At 41.7% G+C, this 27396-nt stretch overlaps 1 pseudogene; it reads left to right on the top strand.

Moving 5' to 3' along the window:
- Positions 1 to 10160: 10160 nt before the first annotated feature.
- On the top strand, positions 10161 to 13369 carry LOC118639338 (annotated as a pseudogene).
- The last annotated feature ends 14027 nt before the right edge of the window (positions 13370 to 27396 follow it).

Consider the following 27396-nt stretch of genomic DNA (forward strand, 5'->3'; position numbering starts at 1 on the left):
AAAAACTTGTTCAGAAATGTTTGTAGAAGTTTTATTCATAAAGACAGAGCACAGAAAGCACATAAATGACTGTCAACAGCAGAATGAATGACTGTGATATAGTCCTACAAAGGAACACTGCTGAGCAAGAAGAATTTTAGGAATAATCTGAGATGTATTATGATAAGTGAAAAGAGCCAGTATCAAAGGTAACATATGTATAATTAATATGACACTTTAGGAAAACCATTTACATGGAGTAAAAGCCAGACACACAATAGAAAGCATAGTATACAATTCCTTTTATAAAAACCGGAAAACAAACCAAGCTAATCTATGGTGAAAGAAATCAAAATAGTGGTTAAATTGGGTGGTGATAGTAAATGAAAAAGGAAACTTTCTGGGGTGACAGAAAGGTTCTAAGTCTTGATGTGTACAGTGGTGGCATGGCTGTACATGGAATATAACATCACTGAGCTTTGTGTTTTAGATTTGTTCATTTTGTTATATTTAAATTTACCTCAGTTAAATGTTGTTAAAATGTTTTATACTGATGATCACGTGATTGTGAAGAGAATTCTCAAGCATTCATTCTTGTTTTCTCACAACTGAATTTTAACTAATACATTTAAATTTCCAGTCTTTTGAGTTTTAAGCTTCTTCCCTAGTAGAAAATTAGGTACTTGAAAGCTTTTTAATTCTGTCAAATATTAAGAACAGAAGCCAAAGCCATCGACTGCTGCTGACTAACCTGTTCACTTATTACTAAAAACAGCCTTGGGGCTGGGACCTGGGCTCTCACCGGCCCCTTCTTGAGCTTTTGTTCATCGTAGTTAAATAGTAACTCAAGGTAAGTATGTGACTCAGTCACAGCATCGGTAATCCAATAGGCATATGTTTTCTTCTTGGGTTAGAGGCACAAGAAAAATACCTCATTAGTTTAATCTAAAAAAAACTCAAATTTTCTATAAAAGATACATTAATTACTTTTCTAATTTTAGAAAACAAAAAATTGTTTTAAATCTTCTTGATTAAAAAGAAATAATGTATCATTAGCATGCAAAATCTAGAAAATGAGAGTAAGAACGCATCAGCCAGCAGATTAGCTATGAAATAGACAACTTCCTTTCTCTCTCTCAATTTATAGCTCTCATGGGAGAATTTATTCACTTAAGGTGCTAAGTTCACATTAATTAAGCCTAACTGCCCTTGACCAGTTAAAAAGCTAATCTTTGAAAATGCAGCTGCTTCAATAGATAAATATATCTATTGAAAATCTATTTACTTCTAGATAGATATCTACATGTACCTATATGTAAAATTATTGTCAGTTTTTTTATTTTAACATTTCCATTGCTTCCACCAGACTGCATTACAAGCATGCATCATTAGTGGATAAATAGCTAGTGATACAACATTTCCATTCACGTGTGCAGTCTCACACTGAAGAACATGGAAATAAAGCTGCAGCATCAGACTTGTACATTTGAACATCCCTTGAGCAGTGGACATTTTTCACATGGGCCTCTGGAATGCCTAACCTCAGACTGTTAAGTAAGATCAAGTTGAGTGTCCACACCAACAAGGCAAGAGCCTGACACAAAGAAATGCCAACTTTTTAATCATTGTTTCCTGTCCAGTTGGACCTCCTGTTCGCTTCATTATTCCTCTGTAGACACCTCAAGCCCACACTGTAACCAAATCACTCTGACAACTTGTGAATACCCTCTACTCAAAAAGGACGACTGCTTCTCACCCTGTGCTTTCTTTACTCGGCTGTTCACTGAACGGCAGGGTGGCTAGGAATGAACTTGGGAGAAGCTGGGCTAGGGGTATCCTCTTTACACTGCTGAGCTGCCATGGATTTGCACACCTCACGGGGTCTCCTGGGTCCCCACAGAGCTCCTGAATCGGTTCTTGACACTGCCCTGTGCGGCCGCTGCTCCCCCTGAAGGAATAGCCAGGCTGCTCCCGGAGGAAATGAAGTGCCAGCTGTCTGAGTCCCAGTGAGGACAGACTGCTTCACCTAGTAACTCCATACCACTCTGTCTGGGCTTAAACTCCCACCCCAAAGTCCTGCGGCAGTGTCCCAAAGAGTCTAAGGAAAGTCGTGGGTGCCTTCAGAACACATCTCCTTTTATGTGGGGATAGTGATGCTATTCTTCCTCTTGCATAGTAACCCTTAACAAGCCTTCTCATGCATAATTTCTGGCCTTTCAGGTTCTTAAACAAGGAAATAAAAGTTTGTTTGTTTTTTAATTTAAAAGGGAGGGGAAATGAGGAGAAACAACTCCATTCACGTATGTGGCCTGGAACAACAGCAAGTGCAAAGTTGGGGGAAGCTCACATTCCCAGAGCCCCAGGAAGAAGGGACCATCAGCCGTTCCCCCTGCTCCGAGTGGGAAAAGAGGGGGCTGAGAGGTTCGCAGACCCAAACCCACTCCCTTCGCTCCCTGTAGTAGGTGGTTGAGAGCCGTTGCTCTTCCATGGTCCCTAACTGGACACAGACGTCATCAAAGATGTCTCGATGACAGTCACAAAGTCCCAGGCAGGATAACATTGGGGTCCTGATGTGCCCATTTTACTTCTGTCTTCTTCAAAACACCAATCTTTAAAGAAACAAAGGAGCTTTTATTGTATTTATCACTACTGATCAGATATTTCTTTCTTTCTAAGATGGCTGGCCCATGGCATCACCCCATCCTCCTCTGGGTCCTCCGACAGGACGTGCCTCCACCTGCCGAGAAAATGGGATTTGGATAACATTTAGTTGTTCTCTCTGCTCAGCCCGTAGAAGGGGGTCAACAGATTTGCCTAGAGTTAGTGATGTGGATACTGAATCTGGAAGCTAAAGGGGACAGGCTGCTCCTGGGCCTGTCTCATCTAAGCAATAGTCACCTCACTTATATGACAAGGACAGAAATCATAAGTACACCCTCCTTGAGGGACCAGCGGGCTGTCCTCAATGTCTGCCCAGCCGGTAAGGATAGACCTTCCTGGGGCACTGTTGTCCTCCCCAAGGCTCAGGACTTTGGAGCTGGCCCCTCCGTGACACTCACCAGTCACCTCCTCAGGAAAGCAAAAAAAAAAGTATCTGAGTGCAGCAGCTAGGAAGTCACACCACAGTCAAAAATAACATACCCACCCTGGCCACTTTGACTCAGCAGTTAGACTGTTGGCCCCCAGACCGCAGGGTCGCAGGTTTGATGCCTGGCCCTGGTCGGGGTCGTTCAGGAGGCACCAGGTCGAGATTTCCCTCTCATATCAATGTTTCTTCTCTCTCTCTTCTCCTCCCCCCACCCCTCCCTTTCACTCTATCTAAAAATCAACGGAAAAATATCCTCGGGTGAGGATTAACAAAAAAAAAATTTTTTTTTAAGTAATTTACTCAAAATGTCCAGGGGCACATCTGTTCTCAATTAAAAATATATTGGAAGCCAGAGATCTTGATTTCAAACAGATACAGTTGTGGCTCGTGCAAACACAGCCCCAGGAAGCCCTGTCCTCACAGGCTGGGCAGATACTGAGGAGGGCCCACTGGTCCCTCAAGGAAGGTGTCCTTATGATTTCTGTCCTTGTATGCTAAAAGATTTCAAACTTATAGCAAGTAAGATCTAGTACATAATAAGGGATTTAAGATTTTGTTATAACAAATAAGTATTAAATATATAGTACATATATACACATATATAATATACACACTCTGTATATTGTATATACTATCTCTATGTACTAAAAAAAATTTTACTTAATAAAAGTATACCATGTATCATGCAAATGCACGGAAATATATAATAAGTATTTACTGTCATTCTGTCAATAATAAAATTCTAGGCTTACCTAAAAATGAAAAAAGTCATAACTTTAAACATGAGTCAAACTTTACGCTTATCCAATTTAACCACAAAAATACAAATTTGTGTTACACATTCATTTCCTTAAAAGATTTTCAAGACCATCATTAAAAAATAATAGTAAATCAACATTCCTTTGGCTCTACAGGAAGCAGTATGGCAAATTCATGTAAAAACCAGAGGAACTATTGATGGGAGAGCAATACAGAAAGATCTTACAAGATTATCTATTCTTTCTACAGGTTTCCTTTCGAACTCTCTTCTATCTTGTTCATCTGAACTCTTTTCTGCTAAACAGTAAATAAACTCTGTTTCATAACATTTATGAGTTATTCACAACATGAATTAGAAAAATTTTTTTATCCTTTTTTCTTGTCCATATTATGTGGATTAGTTTCCATGACAACATACCAGCTGCTTAGTCACATTATCACCCCCCCCCTCCCATGCTGTGACCCACAGTAAGCCCTCATTCAATTTTTAAATAGATGACTATTTATAAGGAAATCTTTTGGGGACTATTCTGCTATTTAGATGTGTCTAGTATTTAAATATCTGGAGAAATGGTTTTTTCTGTACTTTGTAGTTTAGTGAAGATGGCAATGGAGCCTCTGGGCCTTGAAAGTCATTCCTAGCATCTTGGCATCATTGATTCAGTAGGGCTGGTCCCTAGGTGTTGGTCCAACAACAGTGTTTCTCTCCCAGCCCCCAGCATCCTCGAGTCTACACAGATTTAGACACATTTATCACAGGGAGAACATTCTTAAGGCTGTGTGTCAACTAAAGCTTTATTTGTTAAAGGTTAATCCAAGGCTGCACAAAACTACTCAATAAGGAGGTTATTAAATTTTCTTATTAAGTGTAATCAGGAAGCTTTGTTGCTGGATGTCAAGTTAAAGCTATGACTGGGAAAAATTCCTCTGAAGATAAAAAAGCACAGTGTCATAATATAACCATATATCAACATACTCTGTCACTTGCACTTGAGAGTTCGTTAATCTTAATGAAAAGTATCAAGTGTTGAGTGTGCGCTTTACTGCTTACACATAGCAACAAGCCAAGGAGTTGTTCACTGTTTCAGAAATGTCTTTCACTGAGAAGTCAGCAACAGGTACCGTGTGACAGAAGGGGAACAGGCCAATCTCTCCGCATTAGGCATGGCTCCTGCTAGGGTCCTCTCCCCACCAGTTCCGGATCTTTTAACTAGAGGACATGTCACATACTCAGATACATTTCAGAATAAACTCACAGTAATCACAGAAAATCAACTGCCTTACAGATCATATGTCCAGACCATTTATTTTATAAATATTGAGAAGAATTCTCAAAATAAGGCTGAGCTCAAATCAGAAACTAGGTTCCTGAATGCTGGCTTAGTGCAGGAAATAGGAAGGCACGTGGGCACCAAAGGGGGTTAGAATTTCATCACACAAATTTGGGGGCATTACAAACATTCAGTCCACAACAACCTGAAACAACTCAGACAAATTTTGACAAAAAGTCTTATTCACATACCAGCTCATGACCAAATGGCATTTAGATTTACTATAACATGGTATTTTTAAGGGGTGAATATAGAGAATACCAAATTTTCTGGAGAGCAATCTTCTAATACTTATTGGAACAGTAGATGTTTTCAGTTGAAAGTAACAGGAAACCCAACTAAAAGTAGCTTTAACAATAGGAAAATGTATGATCTTTCATGACAAGAAGTTCAAAAATAGGGCATGTTCTAGAGGTGGGACGTCGGGGCTCCCAGTCCACTTCTCTGTGTTCTCTCCACTTGAATCATCATGTGTTGGCATTGACCTTGAGGAAGATATAAGATGTCAGGCCTTACAACCAAAAGTATCTAGAAAAAGAAATGGTTTTTAAGGAATTTGGAATTTTTTCCAGAAGCCAGTTCCCAGTCTGTGCATTGGCGTCCTCTTCTGTCTGTTACCTAGGATTAGGTCACTTGCCTGTCCTAAATCAGCCATTGACAGGAACTGTGCAGTTGCTATGATTGCCTTGGGCTAATCAGTTGACGTAGAATGGATATTGGAGAGTTTACCACATTAGCCATCACAATGTCAAAAATGTTGACTTAAAAATTTCCTCTCTGAAAATGTATCTGAAGGAAAGAATTTAAAGTTTTCCCAAAATGTCCATAGACCTCTTATGTAATATCAAGCTTTTCCTAGCCATAGTACTATCCTTGGCAAAGGACCCAACGAGTTCTGCACGGGCTTGGAAACCCTCTCTCCCCAACAGTTTCTGCTTCATGACCACAATCTAAGACACCAGTCCCAGAAACATGCTCTAATTAGAACTGAATACAAGCTATTCTTAAGAAACATCAAAATTTATGCCATTGTACCTTACAGCATTTTTTGTGTGTGTGACCACAAGACTCAAGGTCATTCTTCAACCCCCAGACTCTTGTCCCTATACACCTACTTTGACCCATTATTACATCTACCCTAGGTCCTACAAATACTTCCACTTTGCCTTCTGAAACTTCTGATCAAGTGATAGCAAAATCCTATATCCTCCACCTCTTCTCTAAACATTGTCCCCATCATGCTCAAACCCAAGCCTGCATGGTTGTTTTTCTTTTATACCTCTTGCCTCACTGGGCTGAGAACTGGGCAAAGTCTTTCCTTCCTTCTCAGTGCTGCATCCAGACCACTGTGGCCCTTTCTCCGTGAAAGTGCCCTGCTCCTTCGAAGAGCTCAGCATCCGGCCAGGCCTGCAGAGTGCATCGAACATGCTGGCCTCCCCACCGCAGTCATCTGCAACCCTTCACTTGTTCCCTCTCACACCTTGAAGATTTAAGCTCCTGAATTACTGTCTGTCCCTTCATCACTTCTCCTGTCATAATTCATGGGAGTCCCCACATCTGGGGATCCATTTCCACAATACCTCATTTTCTCATATCCTTTAACCTTTTCACTGCCAATGAAACTTGTCTTCCAACCCACCTCAGCTATCTGTTCCCAGGATCACACATCATTGAATGTCAGTATAAGTAACTCTACATCCATAATCTTAATTTTAAGCATCTCGCTTTCTAAACATCATGTCCCATGTTTCCAAATCACCTTCCCTTATACCTCATTCCAATACCTCTTCTGCTTCACAAATTCATTGGTACTATCATCATTTCATCATTCATGGCTACTTTCAAATTGTTACATCTCTCCTACAGCTTAGATTCCACGGTCCATTATATTATACATTCCCTTGCATACACTCTCATCTCCTTTTTCCCTTTTTCTCTTCATTCCACTCACCTAAAAAACAAAAAAAAAAAAAACAAAAAAAACTTTGCTTAAATTCAACTTTCTGCCTCTTCCATCTTATGCCCAAAGAATTAAAACATATGGAGAAAAAACAATCATGCTCACTAGTCTCACTGAAATCCATGGTCACACTACTCAAATGAGTCCTGAAAGCTACCATATTTTCCATCTCTCAGGAGTGACTGTTTCAAATATTCTCTCTTTTCAGACCTCCAGCTTCTGCTGTCGTCTGCTCACTTGCAACCAAGGGCCTTGCTGCAGAGAACTTAGGGCTCTCCCAACATCAGCTCAACTGCTTTGGTTCTTATCAATACTGCCTGCCTTCTTGCCTTTCCGGTGGGTGAGCTGCCCTTCTCCCTCTCTGAGGTCCCTCCTTTCGTGCTCAGGATCTGTTGCGAGTGTCCTCTATTTCTTCTTCATTCATTACTTCCCATCTTGACTGGATCATTCCCATCACATACAAACATGTTGCAATTTTTGCCATGTTAAGGGGGAAAAAAGGAATCTCTCTTAATTTCAAACTCCTTTCAAATACCTCCTCATATTTCTGTTCCCCTTTAGAACAAAACTTCTCTAAAGAATTGTCTATATTCCTCTTTTCATAAAGCTACTCCAATTAGACTTTCATTCTTTACCACTCCTTGAAAACTGCCCTTGTCAAGGTCAACAGTGACCTCCACATTGACAAAATGAATGTTCAATATTCTCATCTCATTTGTTTTATTGGCAGTGCTTGGCACAATTACACAATCCACCTTTCCTAGATACTCTCTGCATTTGACTTATGAGACACCATTATTCTTTATTTTTACTCCTATCTATCTCTCAGTCTCCTTTCAGGCTTCCCCTTCCTCTTCCTCAATTATGACACTGTGGTCTTCAACCCCACCTGCACACTAGAACCATATGGAAAATGTCTACAAATTTTTTTTCCTTTTAGTATTTCTTTTTATTAATTTGTTTTTGTTACAGATGTTTCTCATTTTACCCCCATTGACACCCTCCTCCCCTTCCCCTATCTCATCTCCAGCTTTGTTGTCTATGTTCATTGGTCATGCATACATGCATGTAAGTTCTGTGGTTTATCTCTTCCCTCCCAAACCCCCTCCACTGAGGCTTGTCAGTCTGTACCCCACCTCTATGTCTCTGGGTTAATTTTGTTCAGCAGTTTGTTTAGTTCATTATATTCCACAAATAAGTGAGATCATGTGATATCTGTCTTTCTCTTCTTGGCTTGTTTCGCTTAGCATAATACTCTCCAGGTCCTTCCATGCCATCTCAAAGGATAAGAGATCTTTCTTTCTTACAGCTGCTTACTATTCCATTGTGTACATGTACCACAGCTTTTTAATCCACTCATCTACTGATGGACACTTGGGTTGTTTCCAGATCTTATCTATTATAAATAGTACTGCTATGAACATAGGGGTACATATTTTCTTTCTGATTGGTGTTTCAGGTTTCTTATGGTATATTCCTAGAAGTAGGATCACTGGATCAAATGGAAGTTCAATTTTTAACTTTTTGAGGTAACATCATAGTGTTTCCATAGTGGCTGCACCAGTCTGCATTCCCACCAGCAGCGTACTAGAGTCCCCTATTCTCCACACCCTCGCCAACTCTTGTTGTTTGACGATTTGTTGATGGCAGCCATTCTGACAGGTGTGAGGTGATACCTCATAGTTGTTTTAATAAAAATGTCTACAAAATTCTGATTCCTAGGTTCTATACTAGAGATCTGAGCCAGAAGCTCTGGGGAGGAGGCCGGTTACCACCATGTGTTTTTAAATCTTGAAGGTGACTCTACGTGCAGCTAGAGAAAGGTTCACTTCTCTACACATGGTCATGTACTCACCTAAGAGTCTCAGACTCCTCTTATCTTCTTCATCCATCTCGCCCCCTAGATAATTGATTTCATGCTGCTGATTCCCAAGTTAACATCTTCACCTTACCTTTCCCTAAAGTCCATGCTTGTATATACCCCACTACATATTAGATGAAACCACTTTACATAAAAATATAATTCCCAAAAGTCCTTTTCTTGTTATAATTTTTTTAAAATATGTTTTTATTGAGTTTTAAATAGAGAAGAAGGGAGAGGAAAGGAGATAGAAATATCAATGAGAAACGTCTATCGGCTGCCTTCTGCCCATCTCCTCCTGGGGATCTAGCCAGGAACCTGGGCGTGTGCCCTGACCAGGAATTAAACAGGTGACCTCTTGGTGCATGGGACGATGCTCAATCCACTGAGCCACACTAGCCAGGATTTAAAAGAAAATTTTTTTTCAATTACAGTTGACATGTTTATCAGTACAGCATAGTTAGACATTTATATAATTTATGAAGTGATCCCTCTGGTAAGTCTAGTAACCCACCTGAAACCATATACAATTATCACAGTATTATTGACTGTATTCCCTACACAAAAAGTCCTTTTCAATAAGAATTCCCATTATTCTAAACTCTCTTTAAATATATAGAGTTTATTCTCAATTCTTTGCCAACTTTACCTGTTTTCAGCATATGCTTCATAAATGATGGTAAATAATAAACTATTGTGCAAAGAAGCAACATGTGAATTCCCTCAGATTAAAATATAATACAAATAAAATGAACCAGATAATTCTACCAATAGAATGTAAAATTATGCCTATAATTAATAGAATAAAATAAATTCTAGATTTGAATGAAAAACTATATTACATTCCTTCACCAAGAAATGCCTAGAATTAGGCTAAGAATATTTTTAATGCTCTAGGTCTCATTTAAGAGCAGCCCCAAACCAGAAGTGATTTCTTCAACCATCAAAACATAGTGAACACTGATCCAGAGTCAGAAGATACTAATCCTGCTCCCAGCAGTTTTCAGCTTTAGGCAAGTTAAAAGCTTGCATTTCTTGGGGACCTTTCTCTTCCTGAAACAGCTGAGATATGGGAGTTAAGGGGACACTTGAAGAGCTCAGACTGCTCTTCGAGACCCCCCTGAAGGAGGATGGAAGATGTAGGAATGCTGCCAGGATTCTCCCCAGGTGACAGAGGAGCTGATGATCCAAACGATGTCTGATGACAAAGGAATTCTGCCTTCCCTGAGTCAGACAACCTTTTCAGATGGGTGGGGACCATCCATGGAGCTGCTGGTACCTAAAGTTTCCCAATGGCTACCCTTACAAAGCACCCACAATGAAGTTCCTCATGCCTTGCTTCCACTCCAACATGAACACCCAGGGTAGCATCTACCTGGACATCCTAAACAACAAGTGGTCTGCCCTGTAAGATGTCAGAACCCTTCTGCTCTCCATCTAGAGTCTGCTAGGAGAATCCAACATCAATAGCCCATTGAACACACATGCTACCAAACTCTGGGGGAAAAACACAGCCCACCCAGCCAGTGTGGCTCAGTTGGTTGAGTGTCATCTCATGCACCAAGAGGTCATCAGTTCCATTCCCAGTCAGGGCACATGCCCAGGTTGTGGGCTTGATCCCCAGTAGAGAGTGTGCAAGATGAAGCCAGTGGATATTTCTCTCATCAATGTTTCTATCTCTCTCTCCTTTCCTCTATCTCTAAAAAAATCAATAAAAACATATTTAAGAAACAAAAAACCCCACTGTCTTTAAGAAGTACCTACAAGAAACCCACGCAATGGTCTCTCCAGGCAAGAGCCCTGACCTAGGCTGTCCAACCTCTCCCTTAGTGTGTCGTCTTTTTTTTTTTTCTTAGATGAATCTGTCCTTGCCTTGATTTCTGTATAAAATTTCTGTATCTTCAGCTATGGTACCATATTTGTTTTGTTTCTGTTTTTTAAATTAAGTCTTTGATTGAGCCCCTGTGATGAATATATTAAATAAATACTTTTTTTTTAAGTTTTCATTTTTTAAATCTTTTGTTAAAGGGTAATATGTTTGCACTGCCAACCATACAGGGTTTTGTGTGGGTAAAACTAAGTATTTTAGGTAATAGTTCTCTGAAGATCATTAAAAATGATATTACATTTATTATTACTGTACAACCTAGGGCTGGCTATATTTAATAACCAATTATGTAAAATAGTATTATGTTAACAATTTAGCAGAAAACCTATAAAAAGGAATCTTAAAATTTAGAATGTCATATTTTCCCTATAGTAATCACAAGAATGACTTTGTAATGAGCCCATGCCCAAGATCATAAGACTACCAAGAAATTCCTTAAAGTTGGTCATTTCAAGTTCATTTTAAAGTTTTGAAAAGTTTTAAAGTTCACTTTAAATTTCTATCACCATGTTACATCATCACCATTACTATTATTGTTGTTGTTATTATTATTAATTCTGCAGATTCTTTAAAAGAAAATCCAATTAGGCAAAGATTTTCCTACCTTATTCTCACCAAATCATTACAAAATTACTTATCAATTTTTTTAGTGAATTAAGGCTTTCATTAATATTTAAAAATAATCTTTAAGAAGTACTTTTATTTCGAGGTGTAGTACAAACGTCAGTGGCACTCATCTTTGACCCTCTTCCAGGCCAGGCATTATCTGATCCCAGTCAGATCCTATCGTGATGTCCAGTTTTAGATTGTACATCCTGCGACTAACTTTCTGCTCTATTTCTGGGCCACAGCACTTATTCTGAACATTAACTGTTTGACAATTGCCCTAAATCACCCATTGCATCTATGGGAAGCACATATTCAAGAAACATTTGAATTTTTTAATTGAGAAAATAAAACATGTCTCTAAAATTTCTTAGAAACTCAAAATGTGTTCATTCATACCTCCAAATAATCCTAACTTTTAATATTGTTTCCCAGTTCAAAGTGGGTATTAGCCAGAATAATTAACTTATTATTTAAACTATGTCCCAATTCTCATAAACTCAAGTTATGTATGATTCTACAATGGAGACGCTAAATGCTTTTGTCTGGTTTCTCTTCATTGTGATTCCACAGGGAGTCCCCGTATTTCAAACATCTCTGGCTTCATTAATTTTTTTCTTACTATGACTACAATCTGTTTGGTGTCAGATTCATTGCAGCTTTGAAAGTTTTGTTGTTCTCTTTTCAGACCCTTTGTTTCTGGACTGTTCACTGATGATACAAAATAAATTGGTCTGAGCAGATTCACAATGCCATCATGGTATTAACCAGATTAAACATTAAAAACAACTCCTTTCTCCTTTTGATCAGTGAAGCAATGGCAGCACAATATTTTGAATAATATTTTTATTATCTTTAGGTCAATTTAAAACAAACGCACACCATCTTGAGAACAGACCTCCCCAGAACTTCCCAGGTCAAGGGCAGCCAGGCCCCGTCATTTTGTTTTATTGCTGAGGTCATTGCTCAGTGCCATGTTTCCATAATTTATCAAGAAACTAATCAGCTGGGAAATAGCTTCCCCAGGGAGGATCTCAATGGTCTTCTCAGAGTCTGAAAATCTCGATAACTCTTCAAGGGCAATATCATCTATATTATTTTATCACAAGAAAAGAATAAGCTGACTTGTAGGTAAGATGTAGTCATGCACACACAACAGTGCTTCTCCATTTTTTTAAAGTAAACCATTTAAGCAGTTTTTATTCGTTAATATTGATAAATACACACAGTAGCTTCATTGCAGATTTTGATGTCCTCTTGAGTTTGCATGTGGAATATTAGGAAAACATTTTGCAGGTCAAGGTACAGGCAGCAGAGACCACCCTGCACTGCTACCTGGATTTGCCTGCTAGAAGTACAAATTAGTTAAATAAAAATGATTACCATATATATTTTCTCTCTTCCTTTTAGATGTACACAAAGTAACAAGAGTGACAGACCTGAAATTACAATCACCAGACAAGCACAAGGTAGTTATCCACTGTCATTGGCAAGTACAGCACAGAGGACATTGCTGAGAACTGAGAAGTCGTCCAGGAAGAGGTGTTGCAGCTCCCGGTCCTCCAAGCAGAAGGAGGGGAAGCTCTCCACGTGCACACACACTAAGGATGGAAGAAGCTGTCCGACAAACAGGCTGCCTGCCGTCTGCGAGCCCATTTTCAACCTTGTTACAAGAAATTGGGAACTCTGGATAGTGTGCTGACTGCTTTCTGTGTTAGCTGTGTTGGTTGTAGCTGCACGTGGTGTGATTGTGGTGGACCCCACCTTGGTGTGCAGCTTGAGTCGCGTGCGGTCTCCAGTTATTGCAGTGCTGCCGTTCCAGATGCAGCAGTGTCTGCAGTTGCCATTGAGAAGCACCAGGGCCAGAGAATTAAGCTGTCCTTCTGCAGGAGGTTGAGAAAGAGAGAGACAGAGAGAGAGAGAGAGAGAGAGAGAGAGAGATGTCCACTGTCCTGTGAAGGCAAGAAGAAAGCTATGTGAGGACATAACCATGTGGAGAGTGAGCGAGTGTGTGAGAGAGTGTAAGTGGACGTGAAGGTGGATGACCAAACCCGAGCAGTGCGGAGATGCTGAGCAGAAGGTCCTTGTGCTATGGACAGGAGCAGCCGGCTACCGCAGTAAGGGGCCCTTCAGGGCACTTCTCCCTGCACCACAAGGAGGTCCCACCATTTTGGAATATCCTGTGTCTTCCCTGGGAAAAGGCAGTGGCTAGGGCCTAGCAACCTGAGTCCACCAGCGCACCTGGCACCATCGGACCAGTGGACACTCTGTATCAACACAGACCTGTGCACAGTAGTGAAGCTCCCAAGGTGTCAGTCGTGGAAGCCACAGACAGCCAGGAGCCCAGCACCATCCCCCACAGTAGCAGCCCCATCAGAGTCGAGATACACCCCCAGCAACAGAGGCTGGAGAGCAGACATCCATCCCCAGGCAACAGAAGCACAGACCAGCAGCTGAGACCCATCCCAGAAAAACTACAGCAAAAGCTGTGCAGGAGTAGAGCCCCACAGGGCAGCAGCACTCCCCAGCCACCAGCAGTGGGACCTGGGGCTCCACAGAGGCCTGTGCAGTTCAGAAGCTCACAAGTGCGGTGGAAAACCAGAGCCCAAGAGAAACTGGTGCAATCCAGCTGCCAGCCCTTGGGAACTGCAGGGTGCGGGGGCACCAGAGAGGCCTGTGCAACCCAGCAGGGACTGTTCAATCCAGTTACCCGCAGGACCTGTGGGATGCTAAAGCACCAAAGAGGCACGTGCGACCCAGCAGGGACTGTGCCATCCAGTTACCCACGGGACCTGTGGGGTGCTGAAGCACCAGAGAGGCCTGTGAGACCCAGCTGCACACAAGATAGGCTTAGAGGATGTGAAAATGGAGGCGGCGTGAATAGAAGCTACACAGACGATCTCTCAGGACCTACCAGGAATTACAACTAAAATAAAGACAAATCTTCAGAAAAAAGCAACAGAAAGGCAGCAGGACAGGACCATATAACCAGGGACACTGGTAGGATCTGCGGAGGTACGAGAGGGTGGCAGGCTAAGAGCCCACAGACAGCAGCAGTCTTAGCTGTGAGCAGCGCCCTTGGGGAATAAAGACCAAGCCCACACCACAGCACAGAGAGCCTGGATAGAACACTAAAATAGCTACAACCACTCACCTGGGGGCTACAGCAAAGGGAGGATAGACTGGGCTGAAACTCTGAGAATACCCGGGATTTAGAGGGCACTCAGAGTTTTTGCTGAGTTGTGGCCACAAAGGACAGTGGCCAGTGTGCTCCTTCCCCGAGCTGTGGGGAAAAGCAGCAGCACCCCCCTCAGAGATTCAGCCTTTCCCAGGAGAGACAAAAAAAAAATGCAAATTGAGGCTCATTAACAACCAGCATCTATCCCACCCTCTGGAAATCCTCTTATGCAAAACACCAGGGCTACATTCCAAACCACTGAGTAACTGAGACTACTGGCACCAGGAAAAAGATAGAGGATAACTGAACCTTTCCTGGGCTTGCAAATCTACTCAGGAGAGTAAGACTTGACAGTGGTGTTTAACATGGGCCCACCCAGGCTCATCCAAACCCAGTAGAGAGACCCACAAACAACAGAACACCAACACCCACAGGGAAAATTTGGTAGGCTCCAAAACCCACTGAGATAGCCAAAATGGTGAAGCAAAGAAACAAATCCCAAATGAAAGAACAAGAGAACTCTATCGAAGATGAGATCAATAAAATGCAGCTAAGCAAATTGTCAGAGCTAGAGTTCAGAGCCATGATCTTGAGGAAGCTCAACAGAATGAGTAAGGACATCAGCACCATGAGTAAAGATATAGAAACACTGAAAACCAACCAAGTAGAAATGAAGAATGACATAGCAGAAATTAAGAACACGTTGAAAGTACTAACAAGCAGAGTAGAGGAAGTTGAGGACCGGATCAATGAATTAGAAGACTGCATAGAAAAAAATCAACCAATCAGAAAACCAAAAGGAAAAAATGATTAAAAAAACAGAAAGATAACTGAAGAGAACTGTGGGACAACTGGAAATGTAATAACATTTGCATCATAGGAGTCCCCAAAGATAAAGAAAATAGGCAAGGGTTAGAGAATATATTTGAAGAAATAGTAATAGAAAACTTTCCTAACTTGGTGAAGGAAGAAGGCATTCAAGTTCAAGAACCACAGAGAACCCCAAGTAAGAAAAACCCAAACATGCCCACACCAAGACACATAGTAATTAAAATGCCAGAAATTAAAGACAAAGAGAGAATCCTAAAGGCAGCAAGAGATAAGCAACAGGTTACCTACAAAGGAAATCCCTTAAGGCTCTCAGCTGACTTCTCAACAGAAACACTACAGGCCAGAAGAGAGTGGCATGAAGTAATCAAGGTCATGAAAAACAAGGATCTGAATCCAAGACTACTCTATCCAACAAGGCTATCTTTCAAAATAGAAGGTCAGATAAAGAGCTTTCCAGTCAAAAAAAAAAGGCTAAGGGAATATATTAACACAAAACCAGCACTGTAAGATATGCTAAAAGGACTCCTGTAGTTAGTAGAAGAAACAGGAAGAAAAATAGAACCACACTAAAGAAAAATGGCATGAAATAAGTACATATCAAATATCTCCTTAAATGTGAATGGTTTGAATGCTCTGATAAAAAGACACAGAGTAGCTGACTGAATAAGAAAGAATGACTCACATATATGTTGTTTACAAGGAACCCACCTCACAACAAATACTTACATAGGTTGAAAGTGAAGGGATGGAAAAAAGTCTTTACAGCAAACTGAAAGCAAAAAAAAAGCTGGTGTAGCAATACTCATATCTGATAAAGTAGATTTCAAAATGAAGGCCATAATTAGAGACAAAGAAGGCCACTACATAATATTGAAAAGATCTATCCAACAGGAAGATATAACTTTGGTAAACATATATGCACCCAATATAGGAGAACCAAAATTTACTAAAAATCTTCTGGAAGACTTCAAAGGAGAAATCAACAGCAATACAATCATAGCAGGGGACCACAACGCCCCGCTGATATCACTGAATAGATCTTCTAGACAAAAAATGAACAAGGAAACACAGACTCTAAATGAGATGCTAGATCAAATGGATTTAATAGATATCTACAAAGTATTACACCCCAAAACTGCAGAATTCACATTCTTCTCAAGTGCACATGGGACATTCTCAAAGATAAACCATGTTAGGACACAAACTAAGTCTCTACAAGTTCAAGAAGACCGAAATCATATCAAGCATCTTCTCAGATCACAATGGCATGCAACTAGAAATCAATTGCAACAACAACATGCAAGGACATTTGAAAGCATGGAGGCTAAATAGCATGTTATTGAACAATGAATGGGGTACCATGAAGATCAAGGAAGAAATTGAAAACTTCCTGGAAACCAATGAAAATGAACACACAACAACACAAAATGTATGGGATGCAGAGAAAGCAGTTCTGGGAGGGAAGTTCATAGCACTACAGGCCTACCTCAAGAAGCAAGAAAAATTTCTAATAGACTATCTAACCTCACAACTTAAAGAACTAGAGAACAAGAACAACAAAAAAAACCCCAGAGCAAGGAGAAGGAAGGAAGTAGTAAAGATCAGAGCATAAATAAATGACATGGAGACCAAAAAAACAATTCAAAGGATCAATGAAACAAAAAGCTGATTCTTTGAAAAATAAATAAGATTGATGGACTCTTAGCTAGACTCACCAAGAAACAAAGAGAGAGAACCCAAATACACAAAATCAGTAATGAAAGAGGAGAAATAATAACTGACACCACAGAAATACAAAGGATTTTAAACAAATGTTATGAACAATTATACGGTAACAAATTCAACAATCTAAGCAAAATGGACAAATTTCTAGAAATACATAGTCTCCCAAAACTGAACCAGGAAGAGGTAGAAAACTTGAACAGACCAATAACTACAGAAGAAATTGAAGATGTAATCAAGACCCTTCCAGCAAACAAAAGCCCACGCCAGAACGGATTCATGGGGGAATTTTACCGAACATTCAAAGAAGAACTAATACCCATTCTCCTCAAACTATTTCAATAAATATAAGAAGAAGGAAGATTTCCCAACTCGTTTTATGAGGCCAGCATAATTCTAATTCCAAAACCAGAAAAAGACACTACAAAAAAAGAAAACTACAGGCCAATATCCCTGATGAACATACACACCAAAATCCTGAACAAAATACTAGCAAATTGGATCCAGTAATACATCAAAAAAATTATTCCCCATGACCAAGTAGATTACATCCCAGGGATGCAAGGCTGGTACAATATTCGCAAATCAATAAATGTGATACACCACATGCACAAAATGAACGATAAAAATCATATGATCTTATCAATAGACATTGAAAAAGCTTTGAACAAAAAACAGCACCCATTTCTGATATAAACGCTCAGCAATGTGGGAATAGAGGAATCATATCTCGACATAATAAAGGTCATATTTGAAAGACCTACAGCCAACATCATACTCAATGGGCAAAAATAAAAAGCATTTTCCTTAAGAACAGGAACAAGACAAGAATGCCCACTTTTGCCACTCTTATTTAACGTAGTATTGGAAGTCAGCCACAGCACTCAAACAGGAAGAAAAAAATAAAAGGGATCCAAACTGGAACGGAGGAAGTGAAACTGTCACTATTCACAGATGACATGACACTGTACGTAGAAACCCCAAAGACTCCATCAAAAATTTACTAGACTTAATAAATGAATTTGGCAAAGTAGCAGGATACAAAATTAACGTCAAGAAATCGACGATATTCTTATACACCAATGATGAACTCACAGAAACAGAAACTAAAAAAACAATTCCATTTACCATCGCAGCAAAAAATTTAAGATCTCCAGGAATAAACTTAACCAAAAAAATAAAGGACTATTTGCAGAAAACTACAGGACATTGAAAAAGAAATAGAGGAAGATATAAATAAGTGGAAGCACAGACCTTGTTCATGGATTGGAAGAATTAACATCATTAAAATGTCCATATTACCCAAAGCAATCTATAGATTCAATGCAATCCCCATAAAAATACCAACGACATATTTCACAGAACTAGAAAAAAATACTTCAAAAGTTCATATGGAACCAAAAAAGACCTCGAATAGCCACAACAATCTTGAAAAGGAAGAACAAAGTTGGAGGGAACACATTACAGATTTTAGGTTATACTACAAAGCCACTGTAATCAAAACAGCCTGGTAGTGGCATAAGAACAGGCATATAGACCAGTGGAACAGAACAGAGAACCCAGAAATGGACCCAAAGCAATATGTTCAATTAATATTTGACAAAGATGGCAAGAGCATACAGTGAAGTAAAGACAGCCTCTTTAATAAATGGTGTTGGGAAAATTGGACAGCTACATGCAAAAAAATAAAACTAGACCATCAACTTACACCATACACAAGAATAAACTCAAAATGGATAAAAGACTTTAATGTGACTCATGAGTCCATGAAAATCCTAGAAGAAAATGTAGGCAACAAAATTTCAGACATCATATGCAGCAGAATTTTCACTGATACATCACTTAAGGCAACAGAAACAAAGGAGAAAATGAACATATGGGACTACAGCAAACTAAAAAGCTTCTACACAGCAAAAGATATAATCATCAAAATGGAAATGCAACCCACTGTATTGGAGACCATAATTGCCAATGGTATATCAGATAAGGAGTCAATTTCCAATATATAGAGAGTGCTCAAACAACTCAACAAAAGCAAGACAAAGAACCCAATTATAAAATGGGCAGAGGAACTAAATAGACACCTCTCCAGACAGGACATACAAATGGCCAAGAGACATATGAAGAAATGCTCAACATCACTAATCATCAGAGAGATGCAAATTAAAACAACAATGAGGTATCACCTCACACCTGTCAGAATGGCCGCCATCAACAAAACATCAAACAAGTGTTGGCAAGGGTGTGGAGAAAAGGGGACTCTAGTACACTGCTGGTGGGAATGCAGACTGGTGCAGCCACTATGAAAAACACTATGGTGTTACCTCAAAAAATTAAAAATTGAACTTCCATTTGACCTGGTGATCCCATTTCTAGGAATATACCCTAAGAAGCCTGAAACACCAATCAGAAAGAATATATGTACCCTCCCCCCATGTTCATAGTGGCACTATTTACAATAGCTAAGATCTGGAAACAGCCTAAGTGTCCATCAGTAGACGAATGGATAAAAAAGCAGTGGTACATATACACAGTGGAGTACTATACAGCTGTAAGAAAGAACGATCTCTTATCCTTTGAGACGACATGGAGGGACCTGGAAAATATTATCCTAAGCAAAAAAAGCCAAACAGAGAAAGACAAGTACCATATCATCTCACTTATTTGTGGAATATAATGAACATAACAGTCTGAGGAATGGGGTAGTCCCAGAGACGTGAAAGTGGGGTGCAGACTGACAATCCCCAGAAGAGAGGGTCGTGGGAGAGAGATAAACCACAGAACTTATATGCATGTGTGCATGAACAGTGGAATGGACAACAAAGCTGGGGACAAGGCTGGGAGGAAGGGGGAAGGGGGAATCAGTCGGAGGAAAAAGAGAAATATCTGTAACAAAAATAAATTAATTAATTAAAAAAAGAAAAGAAAAAGAAGCTACCTTGGAAGTACAAAGACTCTTTGCAAAAGTGCATTCCAACTATACCCCTGGTTCCCACTCTTCTTCTCCTTGTCTTCTCCACCCCAATGCCCTTTAGTAAAGTGATTGTGAGCAGGGATCATTCTGTACACAAAAATATAAATAAAACCAGATATCAAGTATATCTCAGTTGTCTCATTGTTTGACTCATTCAAACTTTAATTCCAAGTAAGCGACCAACCATCCCAATTTTTCCAAGACTGGAGGGTTTGCTAGGGCTCAGGACATGCAGTTTTAAAACCAGGACAGTCCCAGGCACACCAGGATCCTTGGTCACCCCAAGTCAGCTGCAGGAGTAGGTTCTAGCCATCTAGAGGCTCATGCCAGATTTCTATAAGGAAGCTCATGTGAGTTCATGATTTCAAAAGCAATTATCTCAAATTACTGTTTTATCAAGTCAAGTTCTTGTCAACAAGAGGAGAAACAGCATCTCGTCTGCACCCCCTGGACCCCTTCTACTGTTTTTAATTCTAGTCAAAGTTTTAAAAAAAATACAGTTTCTCTAAGCCAGGTTCAAAATGAATTCTAAATTTAACCAGACGTGATTAAATCTCTCAAAGCACAGCAATTAAAATAAAGAAATGGACAAATCTTAGGCTGGGAATTGAAGACAAGAAGAGGAAACACCCCCAGTCATTGTCTGGACCATCTCTACCATAAAGGGCTTTGGGACGCACTGTAGCAGGTGGCTTAAGACTGGACTGGAAGTCACTGCCTTCATGCTAAGTCCTTTGGGATTGTCTCCTGTTTTAAATTAAATGTGAAATTACTCTTATAGATCATACTATTTTAGTATTATAAGAGTCAACCATTTTCCCTGGCTAGTGTGGCTCAGTTGGTTAGGTGTTGTCCTGTGCACCCAAAGGTCACCAATTCAATTCCCAGTCAGGATACATGTCCAGGTTGTGGGCTCAGTCCCCCTGGTGGGGGGCTTGCAGAAAGCAAGCTGATCTATGTTTTATTCTCACAATGATATTTCTCTCTCTCCCTCTCTCTTCTTCTCTCTCTAAAAAAAACAAGTAATAAAAACATATTTTTTAAAAGTCAGCCATTACAACTTACTGAGTGCCTGTGTGGGAGTGAAAGGCTCCTTTGACTGGAAGAAAAATGCCTCAGTGCGCAAAACGGCAAAGCTCTGGACATAAGACGTGACTCTCGTTTTTAGCCTTTGGAACCCTCGCTGAAACAGGGCCATGTCATCCACTGAGCAGGCCCGAAAGGAAGCTTCAGTTCCCCACATTTCCCTTAGGTATTGAGGGAGGTTTAATACAGAGCCCTCAGCAAATCTTCAGAATATTCTATCATTTCAGATTCTATGATGTGGAAACCACTATGACGAGAGAAGGTGTGTAAGTGGAGGGGCGGGTGGATAGCTCTGAATCCCCACCCACAGACAGCGGGGTTTATCTCATCATAGCAGCATTCCTTCACGGCTTCCCCCGGCTGGGTGGTTATTGGAGATTGCAAATCAAGGCGCTGGAAACATTAAAGCTTGACATAGGAACATGGAAAATTCTGAATTCCAGAAAAGTACCCAATGGGTTTGTCTCGGCTTGGAGAAGAGGCAGGAGGAGGACACTCAAGGCTTTGTGAGGTCCACGCACCCTTTGCAGCTATCGCCAAAAGGTTGACAAGGGTAGAAAAGATGCTGTGTTGACGAGGGATCAGGGATCCCGGGCAGCTTCCCGGGCCCCCACAGTGCGTGCATTCTGCATATTCCGTTCAGAAATAGCTGAATACCCACTACAGAAAAATATGCTTGCATCCGTGAGTAAGGGGAAAAGGTCACAGCATGGTGGTCTTGGTTTTTACACTTCCCAATGTTTCTGCTCCCCAAAAATGAGAGCCGCCCTTGGGGCAAGTAGTATAAACGAATGCTGTCTCCCCAGGCTGCCTGCCACACGCCGGGAGGGGCACTGGGCCAGACGGAGTCCTCTACCTGGTGAGGGGCTCACTGGGACGCATGGCCCGCGTGCTTCTGCGGTGTGGGCTGGCCTGTGGATAGATTTTCCATTCGATCTTTAACATTTTTTCTCTTCACATTTTCCACACTGCACTAAAATTACTCCCCAGAAAAGCATTTATCTTTCTTATTGCCGCTTCACAGCCTGTACCCACAAAATTTGCAGGAAGAACTAGCTGGTACCTGTAAAAATACCTACTGGCTTTCACAAGTGGAACATCATAAGAAAGCCCAGTTTTCTCTTTCCTCCTGTCCCTTGCTTACTGCTCACTCAACTCATAAACTAAGCAAAAGGATTTCAACATTACCCATCCTTTTCCTCATCTTTTTCTTCTACTTTTTTTTGGTTTGTTTGTTTGTTTTGGCAAAAATATATTTCAAGAAGAAGTTTTATTTCCAGTACCTGTAACTGACTTCCAGAAACAGATAAGAAAAATTACAGTGAGAAATCCCAGTCTGCGCTATGTCACAATACTCTGTGTGTGTGCTTGTCAGAGCACTATTTCCCACCAAGTTTTAAATTTTTTACTATAAAAAAATAAATTTATGATGAAATATTTGGAAATATCAAAATGGAAGGAAAAAAAAAACTTTCACCAAGCAAACAGCCAGAGGCCCCGGGTATTAATATCTTAGGATATTTTTCCATTATTTTGCTTCCTAAGGTTATTATTTTTATATGCTGTTTTAGATTTCTGTAGAGGTTCATCAGCTCACTTCAAATGTTCCCTTCCCTGAGAAACCTTTCCTGAGCCTCTCTGGCTCCAGGCGTGGCTGTCCCTCCATGGTCACACCTATCACGTCAAATAGTAAATATTTTCTGTGCACACATTTGGGTCACTCATCAGACTGAGAGCTCCTGTCTGTCAGAGACTTTCTTTGGTTCATCTTAGTTACTCCAGGATCTAGCACACAGCAGTAAATGCAACAATCAAAGCAAATATTTATTGGCAAATCTCCCTGCCAGGGGCCCTCACTGAATGTAAGTGGGTGAACCGAGCAGTGTCACGGGTTGTGTGTGACGAAGAGGGCGGGGCCGTGGCAGGAAGAAGAGTATAGAAGTAGGACTTGAAGAGAGACAAGAGCCAGATCAAGTAGGGCCAGATGAGCTAAGCAGTGGGGAGCATCAAAGATTGTATGCAGGAATCACCTTTTTCTGCGTGCTGTATAGGAATAGGTTAGAGCTGCCTTCCCCAAGAGGAAGCAGGGGACCACATTTGAAGCTGAAGGTGGCTTGGACATCAGGGAGAGAAGAGGTGGTGGCAGCAAGTGGACAATTGCAAAATGTGTTTTGGAGATGGACTAGACAGGAAGTTCTGACAAGCTGAAGGTAGCAAAAAAACGACACAAGTTGGTCATCCAGGTTTCTGAATGGAGCAACTGGGTGAGCACAGTAGTGATTTATTGAGGTAGGGAAGAGAGGGAGCAATAGATTGGAGTGACAGGAAGGAAGAGTTCATTCTGGGACATATCAATCTGAGAGACTTGTGAGACAGCTACGTGGGAGTGTGGAGTAGGGAGCTGGATACACAAGCCTGAAGTTCAGAGAAGCAGTCTGAGCTGAAGCTGTAAATTCCGGAATCACCAGCAAATACATATTATTTAAAGCTCTAGGTCAAGCTGAGACCACCCACAGGGAGTGTAGCAAGAGACAAGAAGGGTGCAGGGACAGGGCATAGCCAGGTTGGTGGTGCGGAGACAGTAAGCGGACTGGGAAAGGGAAGGAAGCCCAGGCCAGGTGGTGACCACTGCGAGGAGGGCACTTGAGTGGCGGTTACTGCTTTCCTGGGACAGAGCTGCTGCCGGCCAGTCGCAGTGGGAGAGCCTGGCTGGTTTGGAGAAGAGGTGAGGCAGGAAGACAGCATTCCCAGTCAACTCTTCCAAGAATTTCAGGCATCAATAGCAGAAAAAGGAATGGAAGCTGGAGATCCTCTAAAGAATGAAGAAAACCTCACGAAGGTTTGCATGTGGGTGGGAATGGTCCGGTAGACAGGGAGGGTCGACAAGGTTGAAGATGGAGAGGAGAACAGAAGCAGGAGTCCTGGAGCAGGTGGGGGGATAATGTCTAGTGCAGAGGCACCTACCTTGGACAGAGAAGGGACTCTTGGATAATTTTAACTGAAGAAAAGAAGAGGGAGAAGAAATGGCTGGGTTCTGGGTCTGGAGGGGAGTTGGGAGAGTTCCGCTCCTCCCAGGGCGAGGCTGTCCGGAGAGTGAGGGGAAGGTGGGCTGGCGGGCTCAGGGAGCGCTGAGGAGCAGCCCGCCCCCCACGCCACGGGCCTCGGGCCTCGGCAAGGAGGGGGATTTGGCTCAGGAGAGAGAAAGGCAGGTGTGATCATCTGAGGCAAGAAGGGCCAGGGACTGAGAGCATCAGGGTGGCCTGAGCGTTGTTCGGGATGGTAGTGAGCACCATGGCTGGAGAGGTACGGCAGGGCGTCGTGTGCCCTGATAAGGAGTTTTGGCTTTATCCTGAAGGCAATGGGGAGATTCTGGAAGGTGTTAAGCAAGAAAGTGATGTAACTAAACTGGAGTCCCAGAGATAATTCTGGGTTGGTGTGGATGGTAGATTGCAGGAGGAAAGAGACTAGAGGGAGAGACGAGGCAGAGGCTCAGGTGGGGATCAGCGCGGAGGGGATGCAGGCCTGGAACAAGCAGAAGCCAGCAGACTGACGAAACGCTTGGGAGGAGGAGCCAACAGAATGTGAATCAAAAACACACCTACATATCGTTTTCTTAAATAAACATTACAATGTTTGATTCCAAAATGCCAGGTGGTTATATTATCAAACGTGTTCAACTTTGTGTCCTCTCTTAAGTCTGAGAGTAAAAGCTGCCATCTGTTTATAAATGGCCTGGTTGAGGTGTCTGATGCTTCCTCTCATTATCCAGTACAATGCTGGACACTAGGCTTGATTCAATGGTGTCTTCCAACCAATTTAAGCAACCCGAGGAAAAGACTTCCCCTTGTCCAGCTGACCCCTGCAGGAGGCACTGACCGGTAGAGTTCACAGTCCCTCGTCACCTTGCCCCTGGGTCGCGCACACTAGTAGCGCCTCAGTGGTGCCCTGTGAGTGTATAGGATGCTACACTTCAAAACAGGCTACTACTTTGTATCTCTTGACACTCTCCACCCTGAGAGGTGGACAGAACAGTATTATTTTATAAATAAATAATTGATTATTTTATAAATAAATAAATAACCAGGATTGATTATTTTTGGTGTCACAAAGACACTAAAAGCTTAGAGGGGCTGAGTTCCCGAAATTCTGAAAACCAGGAAGAAGCGATGGACTCAAAGCCGAGCCCAGGATCTTTTTGACTGGGGTCCCTCAGTGCTGTCCCTCTTTTGCCTCATACATTGCAGGGGGCAAGTGTCCTTAGCTCAGAGCCATACCACTTCCGTCTTTCCCTACAATGAAAACATCTGATGCTGGAGCCTCAGCACACGTGTTCTCACTTAACTCTCCACCCGCACGGCTGGAAAGGCCTGCAGACCTCAGTGGCTCCTGGCCTGGGCCCGCACCATCAGAAAGCATCCATTCCATTGAATTGTCGTCCATTCAAGAGATGGATTGATCATTTTTCTCTGACTTACCTGCTAGATTGGGTAAGTAAATCGGTAATGATTCTATAATTTCCATGGAATAAGTTTTATCCCTGGTCTCCAAATCCCGCATCACTCATGCAAATAGCTCACCCAAGAAGAAAGAACCAACCCTGCACTCTTGCCTGCAATTGAACAGCAGGTCGTTAACAGCAGATCATGACAACACCAGGCCTCAGAGGTCTCTTCTCCTCTGGAGTCTCTCCTAGTTTCATTAGAAAATAATCATTTTGGCTTCTCTTTGCCTTCCTTTCTTCTTGTTTCTCCTTCCCACTTCCCTTCTGAGATCTGGTGGCAAAGGGCTGCAGGGAGTCAGGCCTGAGAGGCAGGAGTCAAAGAGGTGGAAGGAAGGACGGCCCCAGAAGGGGGAGGCCCAGAACAGGGGCAGTAACCAGTGTGTCTGCTGTTCCATCATTCACAACTTAGGAAAACTAGTTCCATAGACAAGAGCTTTTGAAATTAGAATTGTCTTTAAATCGATTAAAGAAGATTGGTTCTTCAAAATAACAATATTTTTCTGAGGAAGGGTGCTTAACAAGATGAAAATCACAGGAAGAGTGATTCGAGGACAGAGGGGGCTGTGGACCTGTTCCAGAGAATCCTGGGCAAAGCCAGGTGGGAGGTGAGGAAGGAGAGGGGACCCCCCAGCCCAGAGCACGCATCAGAGAGCAGAGCCAGCCAGCCTGGATGGCCAGGACAGAAGAGCAGCCACCAAAGCAGGGTGAGGCAGAGACCAGAGAGGGGCTGCTGCCCTGAAGGCCAGGTTGGGGACGCTTGACCTGACTCCTATGGACGGTCTTGTAAGGACAGGCGCCATCACCAAGTTTCACTGGCTTTACCCCTGTCTAAGTTGGTGCAATGCCTCCCTGTGACACCAGCATGTAGCAATGAGTGTCTAGTAACTTCTCTATTTTTAAAATATGTTTTTATTGATTTTAGAGAAAGAGGAAGGGAGAGGGAGGGAGAGAAAGAAAGATCGATCGGCTGCCTCCAGCATGCCCCCCTGCTGGGGACTGAGCCTGTAACCCGGGCATGTGCCCTGACTGAGAATCGAACTGGGACCTCCAGGTGAATGGGATGATGCCCAACCAACTGAGCCACACTAGCCAGGGCCCTAGTAACTTCTTTACCAGAGGAGTGTCTTAGAACCATGGATAAAGACACTTGTATATACCAGTGCTGACCAAACACTGAACAAAGTAAGGCCGATGTCCCAAATATTCTATTTAACTTTCTAGCCTGCCATTTTTTCTCAGTTTCTATTTTTTCTACATATTTGGAGTTAAAATGCCCTTCTTCCTTTTGTAATAGTGGTGGGAGCTTTGCCACCTGCTCAAATCTTAGTGAACATTGTTCATCATCTCTTTCTATTGTTCAAGTCATTTTAAATGTATCTCTATTCACTCTACTTGAGTAGATTTCTCCCTACCCGTCCCATTATTTTGTTATTGCACTTTGTTCATTTACTTTATCAGACTCCAGGAAACTTTCAGCTCCTGAACACAAGAGCACAACTCAAAGTGCTGTAAACAGTAAGAAAGTGTCTCAGCTCATGTAACACACTGTCCCATTGCAGAGCATCTCCAGAGTCAGTTCATTCAAAGGTACAGCAGCCTTAAGGACATGGCTCCTTCTTGCTTCCTGCTCTC

This window comes from Molossus molossus, unplaced genomic scaffold (genome assembly GCF_014108415.1).
Source record: "Molossus molossus isolate mMolMol1 unplaced genomic scaffold, mMolMol1.p scaffold_m16_p_1, whole genome shotgun sequence".
Lineage (NCBI taxonomy): Eukaryota > Metazoa > Chordata > Mammalia > Chiroptera > Molossidae > Molossus > Molossus molossus.